Consider the following 12,031-nt stretch of genomic DNA (forward strand, 5'->3'; position numbering starts at 1 on the left):
CCTCAGATTACATGCCGTACGCCCACCCTGCCACCCGCCCCTCACACACCCCACTGCCCCTAAGGCCCTTGTGAGCCTAGAGCAGGACCTCAGAGAACAGCAAGCTGGCCTCTTCAGTAGGCAGACAGGAAATGGGCCCAGGGGGCAGCCATGGGCTGCCAGGGGTCACACAGCCAGCAGTGGCAGAGCTGGGACCGCGGTGGGGGAGATGGGACCCAGCTCTTCCTGCCGTCCAAGGCCTGGGACTTGACTGCTTTGAAGACAAGCCACTCAAGTGCAGCTGCTCCCCGCTCTGCTGGTCACACCCTCTGGTACTGGCAGGCTTAGCCCCAAGGTCCAGCCTCATGGAACTTCAGGCCTTTCCTTCTCTCCACCTATGGCCATTCCTATGGCAGGTGCTTTCCTCTCCTTTCCCCATCAGCTTGCTCTGTGCAGCCCTCAGCACTGACAGCAGACGGAACTCCCTCCAAGAAGTGCTTCCTCTCCTGCCCGCTCCCGCCTGCCCCCATGGTGGCAGGGCTACGAGGCCTCTTCTGGGTCCCACCCACCGCAGAAGTCACTCAGCAGGGGTTGTGGCTGAGTCCTGGCTCCTGGCACCACAGTTGGCGTATGGAGGGACTCCCGTGTGCTCAGACAGTAGCCTGGGGTGGGGTCGGGGCAGATGGGATGAGCTCCTCATGGGCTGACGGCTGGGGGAGGCCCGCGCAACCTCTCCTACTCCCTCCTCAGGCCTCTCCACACAGCTGGAGAGGTGGAAAGAGGCCCAGAAGACTCTGCCCCCATGGTGTCCGCTTCCCTACTGGGAGGGCTGACTGTATCCTCTACTCTGTGGGTTCTTTTCTCACTTCTTCCTCCAGAGCCCCTGCTGCTGCCCACTCCTTTCCTATTTCTCTGTTCCGGGCCCGTACTGCAGCAGCCATGATTGATTGCTTCATTCATTCCGCTGGTGCATCAAATTCACCCTGAGAGCCACTCCTCTGCTGGGCACTGCTCCAGGTGCTAGGGACACAGCAGGGAAGAACACAGAGACGGGCCCTGCCCTTTTGGGGTGCACAGTCCAGTGTGCCCCTCTTTCCTCCCTGAATCTCCGAGATCCTCAGTCTTCCTCCACAGTGAAGATCTCATTTCTCCTCTCCTGGCCGAGATCCCCTTCTGGTGCTCTCTATGAAGGCAATGACAGTGATAGCCTGAGAGGAATGCCAGCCACTGCAGTGCCAGTGACAACTACTGTCACCATGACAACACTCATCATGTTCTGGTCCAGCCCTAAGTAGGTTCTTTTTGCTCTGGCCGAATGCCCACCTCACCCCAGGAGATGCATGCTGCCATCGAAATTCCCATTTCTGTAAAGGGGGAAAGCCCAGTGAGGCTGACAGTGGTGGACGAACAAGGGGCGGTCAACTTGTAACCCCCAGCTGAGCTGAACCAGCATGGCTCTGGGTGTGCGAGGCCCGCCGGAGGGCTGTTGCCAGCAGCACAAGAAAACTGGAAAAGAAGGGAAGCTGTTGGGAGCTGTGGGAAGCTGTTGGTTTTCCTGGAGTAGTAGTTTTCCGTGCTGGCTTTTCTGATGAACTTGGCTATTTTCACTGTTGAAGGAGCTCAGGACCTTACTGTCGCTGAGAATGGCTACAGTTCACTTTGGAAGAGTGCCGGTCCTCACTTAGAACGTTGTTTCCTGGCTCTGAAGGGGAAGATGGTGCACTGCTCAGTCCCCTGGAGAAGCTTGTCACACTGGCTTTCCTGATATGGACATGGCTGTTCTCATCGTCAGAGGAGCTCGGGACCTTGAAGTCACTGAGGGTGGCTGTGGTACTTTTCGGGGGAGCTCTGGTTCTTACTTTAAGCATTGCTTCCTGGGTCCAGTGCAGATCCCTCAGCCTGCTAGCACAGATCTTTCATCTTGCTGGCACAGACTTTCTAGCTTCCACCACTGACCTTTGGGCCTTCCCAGCCAGATCCGTGAAACAGGCCTGCATGAGACAATGTTGTGGGCTCGTTTGGGGCACTGTTATTGGCTCTAGGTCTTCAGTTAGATTCATGCAGGACATTACTGTGGGATCCAGGCCCTCAGCTGGAATCTTTGGTCTTTAGTGTATGGACAGTTTTCCTGCATTCTGCTTTTGTTTGTTTTGTTTTTTGTCTTTTTGAGACGGGGCTCCATATGTAGTTCAGGCTGGCCTTGAACTCACTTTGTAGTCCAGGCTAGTCTTGAACTTGCAACAATCCTCCTGCCTCAGGCTCCTGAGTGCTGGGATTACAGGCATGTGCCACCACTCCTGGCCCTGCACTCTTTTTGTATATAACCTTTTGGGTGACTATTATAAATTAATCTTATACTTAGGTGTCCTGTATTGTATTGTTTCCCCTTGTAAACCCCAAACTATAACACTGAAGTCGCATCCTGTAGGTATGTGACTGTAAGCAGAAGAGCCAGGATTCCAGTCCAGCCTGGCATGTCCAAAGTGAAAGGGCTTAACCACTGGGCCAGTTGGCTTTTCCTGGCCCAGAGGGTCATATCCATTTGGCTCGCTGCCTTGTAATGATCCCGCTGGCAGGAAGGGCAGACACCAATGGTGTAAGGTCTCCACCACGCCTGCCTTCCTACAGGAAGGAGGTGCTGGCGAGGACCTGTTTGGAAAAGAGGGGCTATCACCCCAGCAACCCAGCCAGCCTAGTCCCTGATAAAGATCACCACCACCCCTTCCAGCAGTCCCAGCTGTGGTCACAGGGATCTCATTTCCTTCTCCACTGTTGCAAGGTCACATGGGTTGGCATGGAAAGACTGTCCACCTTGTGCCCCTCCAACCAATCTAGGCCACACTTAGGACACCAACTCCATTCTCTATGACCCCCACCTCTGCCCTGTTTCCTCCTGAGCCCATGTCTCTCTTCCACAGCCCCAGGGCAACAAGGGTGGGCGTGGCTGTGTGCCCTGCCCTCCAGGCAGTCCTGGCTCTCTCTGATCCTGCTTGCCCACCCAGTTGCCAGGCCTTCACACGGCCACCCGGGTTTCCTGGTGGGAAGCCAGTGACCCACTCAAAATAACGATTTCTCTTTGCTCTGACACATTGTCTTCCTGGGTGGAGAACAGCTGCAAGGGGTCAGGGCAGGACCAGAACAACCAAGGCCCCACTCCCAGAGCTGGCTGCAGCAGGTGGTACTGGGCATGGGGTGAGGAGCTTGCCCAACCCCTGTGTCCAGGGCTCCTTTGTCCCACGGAACAAGGTCAGGAGCTGGAGAGGGTGAAACAGGGATTTTAAGGCTGCCCCCTCAAACCAAGCACCCCCGCCAGTGGCTGGAACTGGGTCACCTCAGGCCTGGCATGCAGCTTGGAAATCGGATGTACAGGGACAACCTGCCATGCCAAGCAGGAAGCTGGGTCTGCACTCCTGCTCCTGCTCCTGCTTCTCCCTCTGCCCGTTTGCTGGACCACACACTGTCTTGACCCATGTTTCTTGAGGGAAACAGACCCCAGGTGAGGGTGACACGGCTCCTCTCACAACTCACAGGTTCTCTGGAGGCCACGTTTTCAGGCCACCCCCAGGCAACTATGAGGAAAGCTGGCGGGTCAACACAGACCTCTGCATTCCAGGTGCACCAAGTTGCCTTCCTTTGTTCGACATATCTCCCTCTGCCTCATCCTTGCAGCTTTTAGGGTGATCTGACATTACATGTATGCTTGGTAAACCACTTCATAACCTTTTTTGGAAGGGAGATGAGATACATGTTAATATGATGCTTTCTCCTGACTCTGCTTTGATTTACCCTTCCCTCCCTCTGCCTAGGGGCATTTAGGGTCCGAGGAGGAAGCACAGGCCCCAAAAGGGAGGCCTGGCTATTCGCCTGGTACCTGAGTCACTTAGGCTTTAATCGGTTGGCTCCTAAGAAATCATCCCAAAGCTTCATGGCTCGACACCACCATGCTGTTTGCTTCTGATCCTGTTTTGGCCTAGCTGTCCAGGCAGTCCTTCTGTGTGCGTGGTGGCTGAGGCTGGGATTCTTAGCCTCAGAGCCCCCCTCTGCTGTGGCTGCTCAGGCCTTCCACACATTCCAAAGCAGAATCTGCCCAGGGACCTTAAGACTTAGCCTGGAACTAGTGCAGGCTCACTTCTGTCACATCCTGTGATAACAGTAAGTAGCAAAATTGAAGGGGAAGGGATGGCATGAATGATGAATGATGGCACCATGAATCTAGGAGGTGCCACCTACGAGGGCACCAAATTAACTGTCTGACAATGTACATGGAAAACATTGATGCCATGCATGAAAACTAAAATGGGAATTTTAGATTCAGAGAATATGGGCACTTTGAACTTTCCTATTTTCATATTTGAGAAAAACAAACATGAAATAAAGGAGAGGCACCCGGCTCAGCCTCTGAGGCACCGGTTCAGCATCTGAGCAGTGTCACTCAGGCAGCTGTCATCCAGGGAGTTAGGCCTTTCTGGCCTCATGGGGCCCTGATGCAGGAGAAGGCTGTGACACTGTTTCTGACTACCTGGGCTCATCGCCCTGACAAAGGGGCCACTGGGAAGGGGCTGTCAATCGCAGTGGCCTGAACTCTAGTCTGGGGACATCGGATCTGAGTAAGGTTACTCAGTGGCTGAGGTCTCCTGTCAGAAGCAAGACTGACACTATTTTGAACTTGCACATTGCTCCTGAGGCTGGACACACACACATCATACACCTGAGGTATGTTTAACGGCTCATTTCATCGCTTTCTGCTCCAAGGCTGCTCCATGGAGCAGCAGCACCGGCATAACCTGTGAGCCTATTAGAATACAGGATCTAGGGCCTCACCTGGTACCTGGCAGACTAAGAACCTGCACGTTAACAAAATCCCTAAGTGGTTCATGTGCACTAATTCAGAGATGCCTATTTCAATCAGCTTGTGAAGGACACAGTGATACCATATTGAACATTTTTTGGGTGGTGATAAAGTTTTATTTTGTTCAAAGAAAACATTTAAAGTATTACTGTCGGCTGGGTGTTGTGACCCACACTTGTAATCCTAACACTCTGGGGGGCTAAGGCAGGAGGACCACAAGTTCAAGCCCAGCAACTTAACAGCTTGGCCAGACCCTGTCTCAAAATAAAAGAATAAAAAGAGGGGCTGGGGATGTGGCCCAGTGCAAAGGCCCTAGGTTGGGTCCTCGGTGCTACAATGAAGAAAAGAATGAATAAATAAATAAATCCAGGCCATACCATTGAAATTTCCTATATCTGCCCCACCTAGTATGGGAGCTGCTAGCCACATGTAGCTATGGATTGTCAGACCCCTACAGACAGAGAAAAAAACCTCCCTGAGCAGAGCCACCGACTGCAGCTGCCAAGACAGAGAAAACAGGGAGCCAGAGCTGCCAGAGGTGAACAAGCAACTGCCCTACGCAGCCGCACCTGCAAGATATGGACTCACCAAGACTCCCAACTCCCCAGACCCAGGCACAAACTTCCCACCCCTCCCTCGCATACCCCTGCCCTATCCAAACATCCCCATAAAACCTTCCCCTGCCCATCCCTTGGAGCCAATGGTCTTATTGCCCTTAGCCCGCCTGCACCCAGGCTGGAATAAACTTCACTTATTGCTTCAACTTCGCTGGAGTTGGTGGCCCTGATCGCACCTCAGTTTACCCTAATGTAGATTACTGAACGGGACCCATTTTGTCCACTACATCATGTGTCAATCAACCAAAACGATGAGTTTTGCTAAAGAGAAAGAGTTCATTCACAAGGCGGCCATGTGTGGAGATGGGGGAGCAATTTTCAGACCTGCCTCCCCGAGGAAGGGTTTGGACTGTTTACAGGCTGAAGCCGGGGAAAGGCGATTGGAGTTTAGGAAGTAATTAGTGGTCTGCACATGAGTAACTAAACTTAGCTGTTACCATCATGGCCCCCACATCAGAGATGTGATCTGCACCTCTAAAAGTGTTGATATTAAAGTCAACTAAAAGCCAGGCATAGTGGCTTATGCCTGTGATCCCTGCACTCGGTGGACTGAAGTAGGAGGATTGCCATGAGTTCAAAGCCAGCCTGAACTACATGTCGAGACCCTGTCTCAAAACAAACAATAAAATCAACTAAAAGCAAGTAGCTAGGAGCAGGTGAGGCAGGTCAGGTCTACAGTGTTAATTCAGGTTTTCCTTCCATTTTAGCTCTTGAAGTGTGGCTAGTGTAATAGAACTGAATTTTAAATTTTATTTAATTTTCACTAATAAAGTTTTAATTAAATAGCTCCAAGTGGGTAGTAGCTACTGTTCGGGGCAGTGTAAACTTAAATTGTACTTTGTATTTTAATGGCCCACAAACCTAGAAAATTGCCACCAGTCCGGCAATTCTTTTTCTCTGAGGGAATTTGCACAACCGTTGTCCTTGTTATAATTTCACAGATGAAACAGAGAAACTGGTGCCACCGAGGTCCACAGAGGCCCCAGTGGAAGAGGAGGATGCCCACCAAGGGTCCTCAGCAGGTAAGCTTGGCATCCTGGAGTTGGAGCCCCCCTGGGGCATCCTCCCTGGGCAAGTGGGATGCAGCCCAGACACCTGATGCCAACGCCAGAGGGAAGGGCTGGGCTCCAGGGGAGGGGCCTCGGGTGCCTCAGGAAGCTCAGCTTCTTCCTGGCCCTTATTTGGAGCTGGTGGGATTTTCTGGAGTGGGGCTGGTGGGAGGGAGGGAGCTTTGGGTATAGATCATCCTTCTGTCACTCCTCTACCAGCATGCTGACCAAAGTGATCACAACTTTCTGGAACGAACCTCTGCTTCCCTATAATTAGTACAGGGATCTCACAAATACTTTTTCATTAGTGAAATGAGTCAAGTTCAAAATATGTGCCTGGCCAGAAACACTTATATAGGCATCTCTGCCCCAATTAAAATGAGGCATAAGAAGTTGACGATCTCAGCCACGCTAGGACATCTCAGGGTAGAACTCCTGAGAGACCTGCAAGTCACCCCTCCCAGCAACACACACACACACACACACACACACACACACACACATGCGCGGCTGAGGATTCTCACCTAGTCTTGCTTTCTGCATATGATCCTGCTGCCCATACAACCTAGAACCATGCAGCAGTGCACCTAAAGAACCAACTGGTACTTTCCTGGAGCTTCCAGAACAGGTGCTGCAGAACCTCTTTGAATGATCTCTGATAGGTTTTGTACTTGTGGTCTGAGATTTGCTTCCATTTGTAGCACAGCACCTGTAGCCAGGTTGGAGAGAAGGCAAACTCCACTCACCCCTGCTGCTCATAGTTGGGGGCTAAGGACAGTTTCTAGCATCAAAAGAGATCCCAGGCCTGGAAGGATGGGAGGACTGAGTGGACGCAAGGGCAGCCATGGAGGAGGAGAGGGCCTTGGAACCCAAAGGCTAACGTATTTATGGACTGATTTTACAGCAGCTACCGATTTTACTGTATTCCGTGTCCAGTACTAAAGGAGTCCCAGTGCAGGACTTTATGGGAGGCAAGGGTGGGGAAACCCAGGTGCAGAGAGAACCTATGGAGTTTTTTGGTTTTTTACTAGTATTTATTACTCTCGTGCAATAAAACAGTGGGAGCTCCTGGGGACATTTTATCCTCCTTTAATGAGGGTTTCTGTTCAATCTGTTTCCATATCCCACCCCTTGCTCACTGTTTTGCTTTGCTTCAGATACCATGGAGACCAAGAGACACAATTTTTCCAGGGCTCGTGCTCCATCCAGATGTTCAATGCCATCTAGGTGGATTTACAATGTGGAAGGCCTCTGTGGTTCACATTACAGCAGCCCGCATTTTCAGGTTATGGAAAAGATACAGAGATGTAAGTACATCCTAGAGCGCTCTCTCTAAAGGGAACTTAAGGGTTTTTGTGGTGGGAGGGGTGAGAGAGGCCATTATTTGCAGATGGCCTGGGGTGGCACCTGCCTGCTCTCCACTCAGAGGTGTCACATTAACCTGCTCCTTCCAGCGCGGAGCAGCTCCCAAGTGACACAAGTGCTCAAAACACTGGAAGGTGTTAACATACAGGCTTCTAGGCTGGATGAGTGTGAGACAGAGTGATATATCTTTTAGTGTGGGGACAATTCATCTTCATTTAAATGATCTGGGCTCCAGCAACCTGCATTTTAATAGGCCAGGGCCGAGAAATCTGAATTCAATTTTGAAAATTGAGAAATATTATCAGAAGTGTATATTCACTGTGTGTAAGTTAAATAATAACTGAAAAAAAGTCCATGTGCAAACACTTCTCAAGTTAAGAAGCAGAGGACTGCTGATACTTGGAAGGCCCTGAAGTGGCTGTGGAAGGTGTGGCCCCACCCCATCACCACTACCTTCAGTTAAAACATTCTCCTTGTGTGACACACTCAGTCCCCAGCCTGGATCCCATAACAATGTGAGTTACAAAAAAAATTTTTTTTTGAGGATCAAACCGAAGCCTTATGCATGTTAGGCCAGCGCTCTATCACTCAGCTACATCCCCTGGCCTGTAATTTATACAAAGAGTCGTACTTACTATAGGGCGCCTTACTTTTGTTACTCTTCACTTTGATTGTAAGGTTCTCCAGGGGGGTTGTGCTAGCCGCCGACCGTGCCTTTCCTCGCCGCGTGGCCCTCACTGTGTGCAGGTAGCATGAGAGCTTCGTTGCTGGTTCCCTGATGATCTCTTCCGGCCCAGTGCTTTCACATGCTTTCTCACCAGCTAATTTTGAACCGTTGGTCAAAACATTGAGAGATGTAAGTGTCTAGCACTGGGGTTCTACAGCCTGAGTTTGAACCTGCTTCTACCACTTAGGGGATGACTGTGTGACCTTGGGCACATATTAATCCCTGGGCCTTGGCTCCCTCATCTATCAAATGGAATAATAGTTCCTTCTTCAGTGTTCTGATAATTCAGTAAAATAATATATGGAAAATGCTTAAAATGACACCTGGCCCCTTGCAAGCTTTCAGTATATCTATTAGCTAATGTTTTTGTTTTTGGCTTTTTGGAGACTGGGTCTTTGTTGCCCAGGTTGGCCTCAAACTCATGATCCTCCTGCCTCTTCAGTGCTGGAATTACACGTATGTGCACCCACGCCCATATTCCAGATGCTCTGCACACAGATGTTTTATGCGGTCAGTGCCATGGTAAGCAGCAGGAGCCTGACCTTCCGACAGGAAGCCTTAGGCTACTTATGCCCAGCCTTGGCCCATGAGAGCCATGCAGACTTTGTCAGCCCTTTGACTTATGTGCTTGTCTGTGGATGGGGGCGGGCCCTACACCTGACCTTCCAAGCAGGGTCCTGAACAGATGTGAGGGTATGGTGCCACCTGTAAAGCAGTGCCCCAATGTACCAAGCTCTCTGTACCACCTTCCTTAGAGATGTTCCTAGCAACTGGGTGCTGTGGCATACACCACATCTACTCAGGAGGTTGAGGCAGGAGGATCACATGTTCAAGGACAGCCTGGAAAACATAGTGCAAGGCCTTGTCTCAAAAAAAAAAAAAAATGGCTGGGACATAGTTCAGTGCTGTTTGGGTTCAATCCCAAGTACTACAAAGAAAAGAAAGAAAGAAAAAGAGAGGGAGAGAAAAAAGAGAGCGAGAAGAAAGAAAGAAAGAAAGAAAGAAAGAAAGAAAGAAAGAAAGAAAGAAAGAGAGAAAAGGAGGGAGGGTAGAGGAATGGAGGGGAGGAGGAAAGGAAGAAAGAGATTGCTGTCAGCACCAGGCCTTCCTGGGAGAACACTGTGACAGTGACTGGGAATCGGAAGAGGCCGCCCATGCTAGAAGGCCAGGTGTAGGAAGAAAAGACAACCACATTTTATTAATATATGCAAATATTTTCAGTCCAAGAAAGGGAACTGGGACTTACATCTTGCTTCATATCTTTCTTTCTTTCTTTTTTTTTTTGAGACAGGGTCTGGCTATGCAGTTCAGGCTGGCCTTGAGCTCACTTTGTAGCCCAGACTGGCCTTGAACTTGCAAAGGTCCTCCTGCCTCAGCCTCCCGAGTGCTGGGTTACAGACGTGCACCCTTGTGCCTGGCTTACTTCATATCTTTCGCATAGTTTGAATTTACCAGGAGCATGTATTACTTTTATGACCTATTAGCGAAACTCAAACTTTGTCCCTGAGCTTTTTTGTCTTCGGCCTCAAGCCCTGGGGTTCAGCTCCAAAGCGACCATGTGGTGACAAACCAGGCTGACCCTTGCTGCCGGGGCAGAGCCCTCTCCAGTGGTCAAGGCAGTCCTCAACATCAGCACCAGGGAGGGCAAAGGACTCCTGTCAGGTGACCTGGGTTTTCATTCTTCCCTGTCACTTAGACGGGGCTGGCACAGCTCTCTGGGGTCCAGTGTCCTCGTCAGTAAATCGAGGGGAGTGATGATCAGACAAGAAGAGGTCCAAGGCCTTTTCCAGCCACCGAGGGGCCAGCCTGGGGACGTCCCTGGCATATTGCATCTCTGACACGCTGCAGGAGGGGCTGGTCTGGTGCAGCTCGTCAGCGGGGCTGGTTGCTGAGGAAGCAGTCAGTGGGCCAGTGGCAGATCAGCCCTGCGGTGGACCTGCTCTCCCCGACATAAGCCCTGTTGGGAATGTTTGCGTGCTTTTCCTTTGAGTGCATGCCAATTAACACTCTCCTTTAGAGGACAGCTCCTTCCAAAACACAACAGGGCCTCAAGGCACTGCATGCTCCAATTACCATGATCGGAGATCACCCCGGCCCAAGCTCCACGAGGGAGGCCTCCAGCCCCGCCCTTCCTTCCCTTCTTCTCTCGGCCTCTCAGCTGGTGTTGTCATCTTCCTGGAGAGCTGGACAGCACAAGGCAAGGCACCATCCAGTCGCCGACGCCATTATTCACACTAGCTGGGCTCAGTGGGATAACGCTGCGCCAGCCAGAGCACCCCCCACTTCCGCTCGGATGGGAACGCGCAGCATCTGGGAAGGCAGCAGCTGCCGCCTGCTACCCGCCCCCCGCAGGGCAGTGAGGTAATCCCCACGCGCCTCGGGGTGAAAGGGGCCCTGTGTGGAGGGAAGAGCCTGATTCTCTGAACTTCCAGGAGCTCTTCACTGACATCCTGGCACCAAGAGGAAATGAACAGCTAACGCAGATTCTGTCTTCCCCACAAAACCATCTTTCATCCCACATTGACCCCAACTGCAGGGAAGATTTCACTATACAGTGGCTGGAGCCAAGAAGCTCTGAGGTCACTGGCCACTCCCACCCGTCTGGGGGACTCCTAAGGTAGCCCAGAAAGCTGGGGAGACAGGAGGTGGAGTCTAACAGTGCAAAGGCTGATCAGCTGAAAACAGCAAGGGGTAACATTCACGTTTGACTGGAGGTGGCCCTGACAGAGCAGGCTGTCAGCTGGGTCGAGGGAGGCTATGCTGAACCACCAGACTCTCGAAGGTGGGACAGTATCTGTGGGAAGGTGGCCCCCAGGAAAAAGGGACAGGTGTCCTCACTGAGCCAACCCGAGCATCAGGCCCTCGGCAATGGTGAGAAGTGGTCAGTCATGTAAGGTAGCAACATCCCCCTCGCCCACCCAACACGCACACCCCAGTGGCCCTGCGCACCTCAGTCTGGTTGTGCTTACCCAGAGCACGACACACAGGAGGATAAAGATGTGGAGAGGATGCTTTTGCTTTCTTTGGTACTGGTAATTGAACCCAGGGCCTTTATACTGAGCTACATCCCTACCCCTTTTAAAATTTTTTTATTGTAAGATAGGGCCTTGCTTAGTTTGTAATTTTCCCAGCCCAGGCTCAAACTTATGCTCCTCCTGCCTCAGCCTCCCACAGTACTTCCTGTCATTTAACTTCTCAGAAGGTCCTGTTCATATTTTCACCTTCACCCAAAGTCTAAATGGTTTTCCAGCCTTATGCCTGTGAAGTGAAAGCAAATCACTTTTGCTTTCAGGACCTTATGCCTGTGAAGTGAAAGCAAATCACTTTTTGCCTGACAGGACCACAGTATCTGGAATGGAGTTTTGCTCTTTCTTGAATTTTAAATTTTTATAACATTAACTATTTTTTAAAAAATTATTTAGGGCTTTGGGTGTGGCTCAGTGGT

This window comes from Chinchilla lanigera, unplaced genomic scaffold (assembly GCF_000276665.1).
Source record: "Chinchilla lanigera isolate Chin_1 unplaced genomic scaffold, ChiLan1.0 scaffold00032, whole genome shotgun sequence".
NCBI classification, from domain to species: domain Eukaryota; kingdom Metazoa; phylum Chordata; class Mammalia; order Rodentia; family Chinchillidae; genus Chinchilla; species Chinchilla lanigera.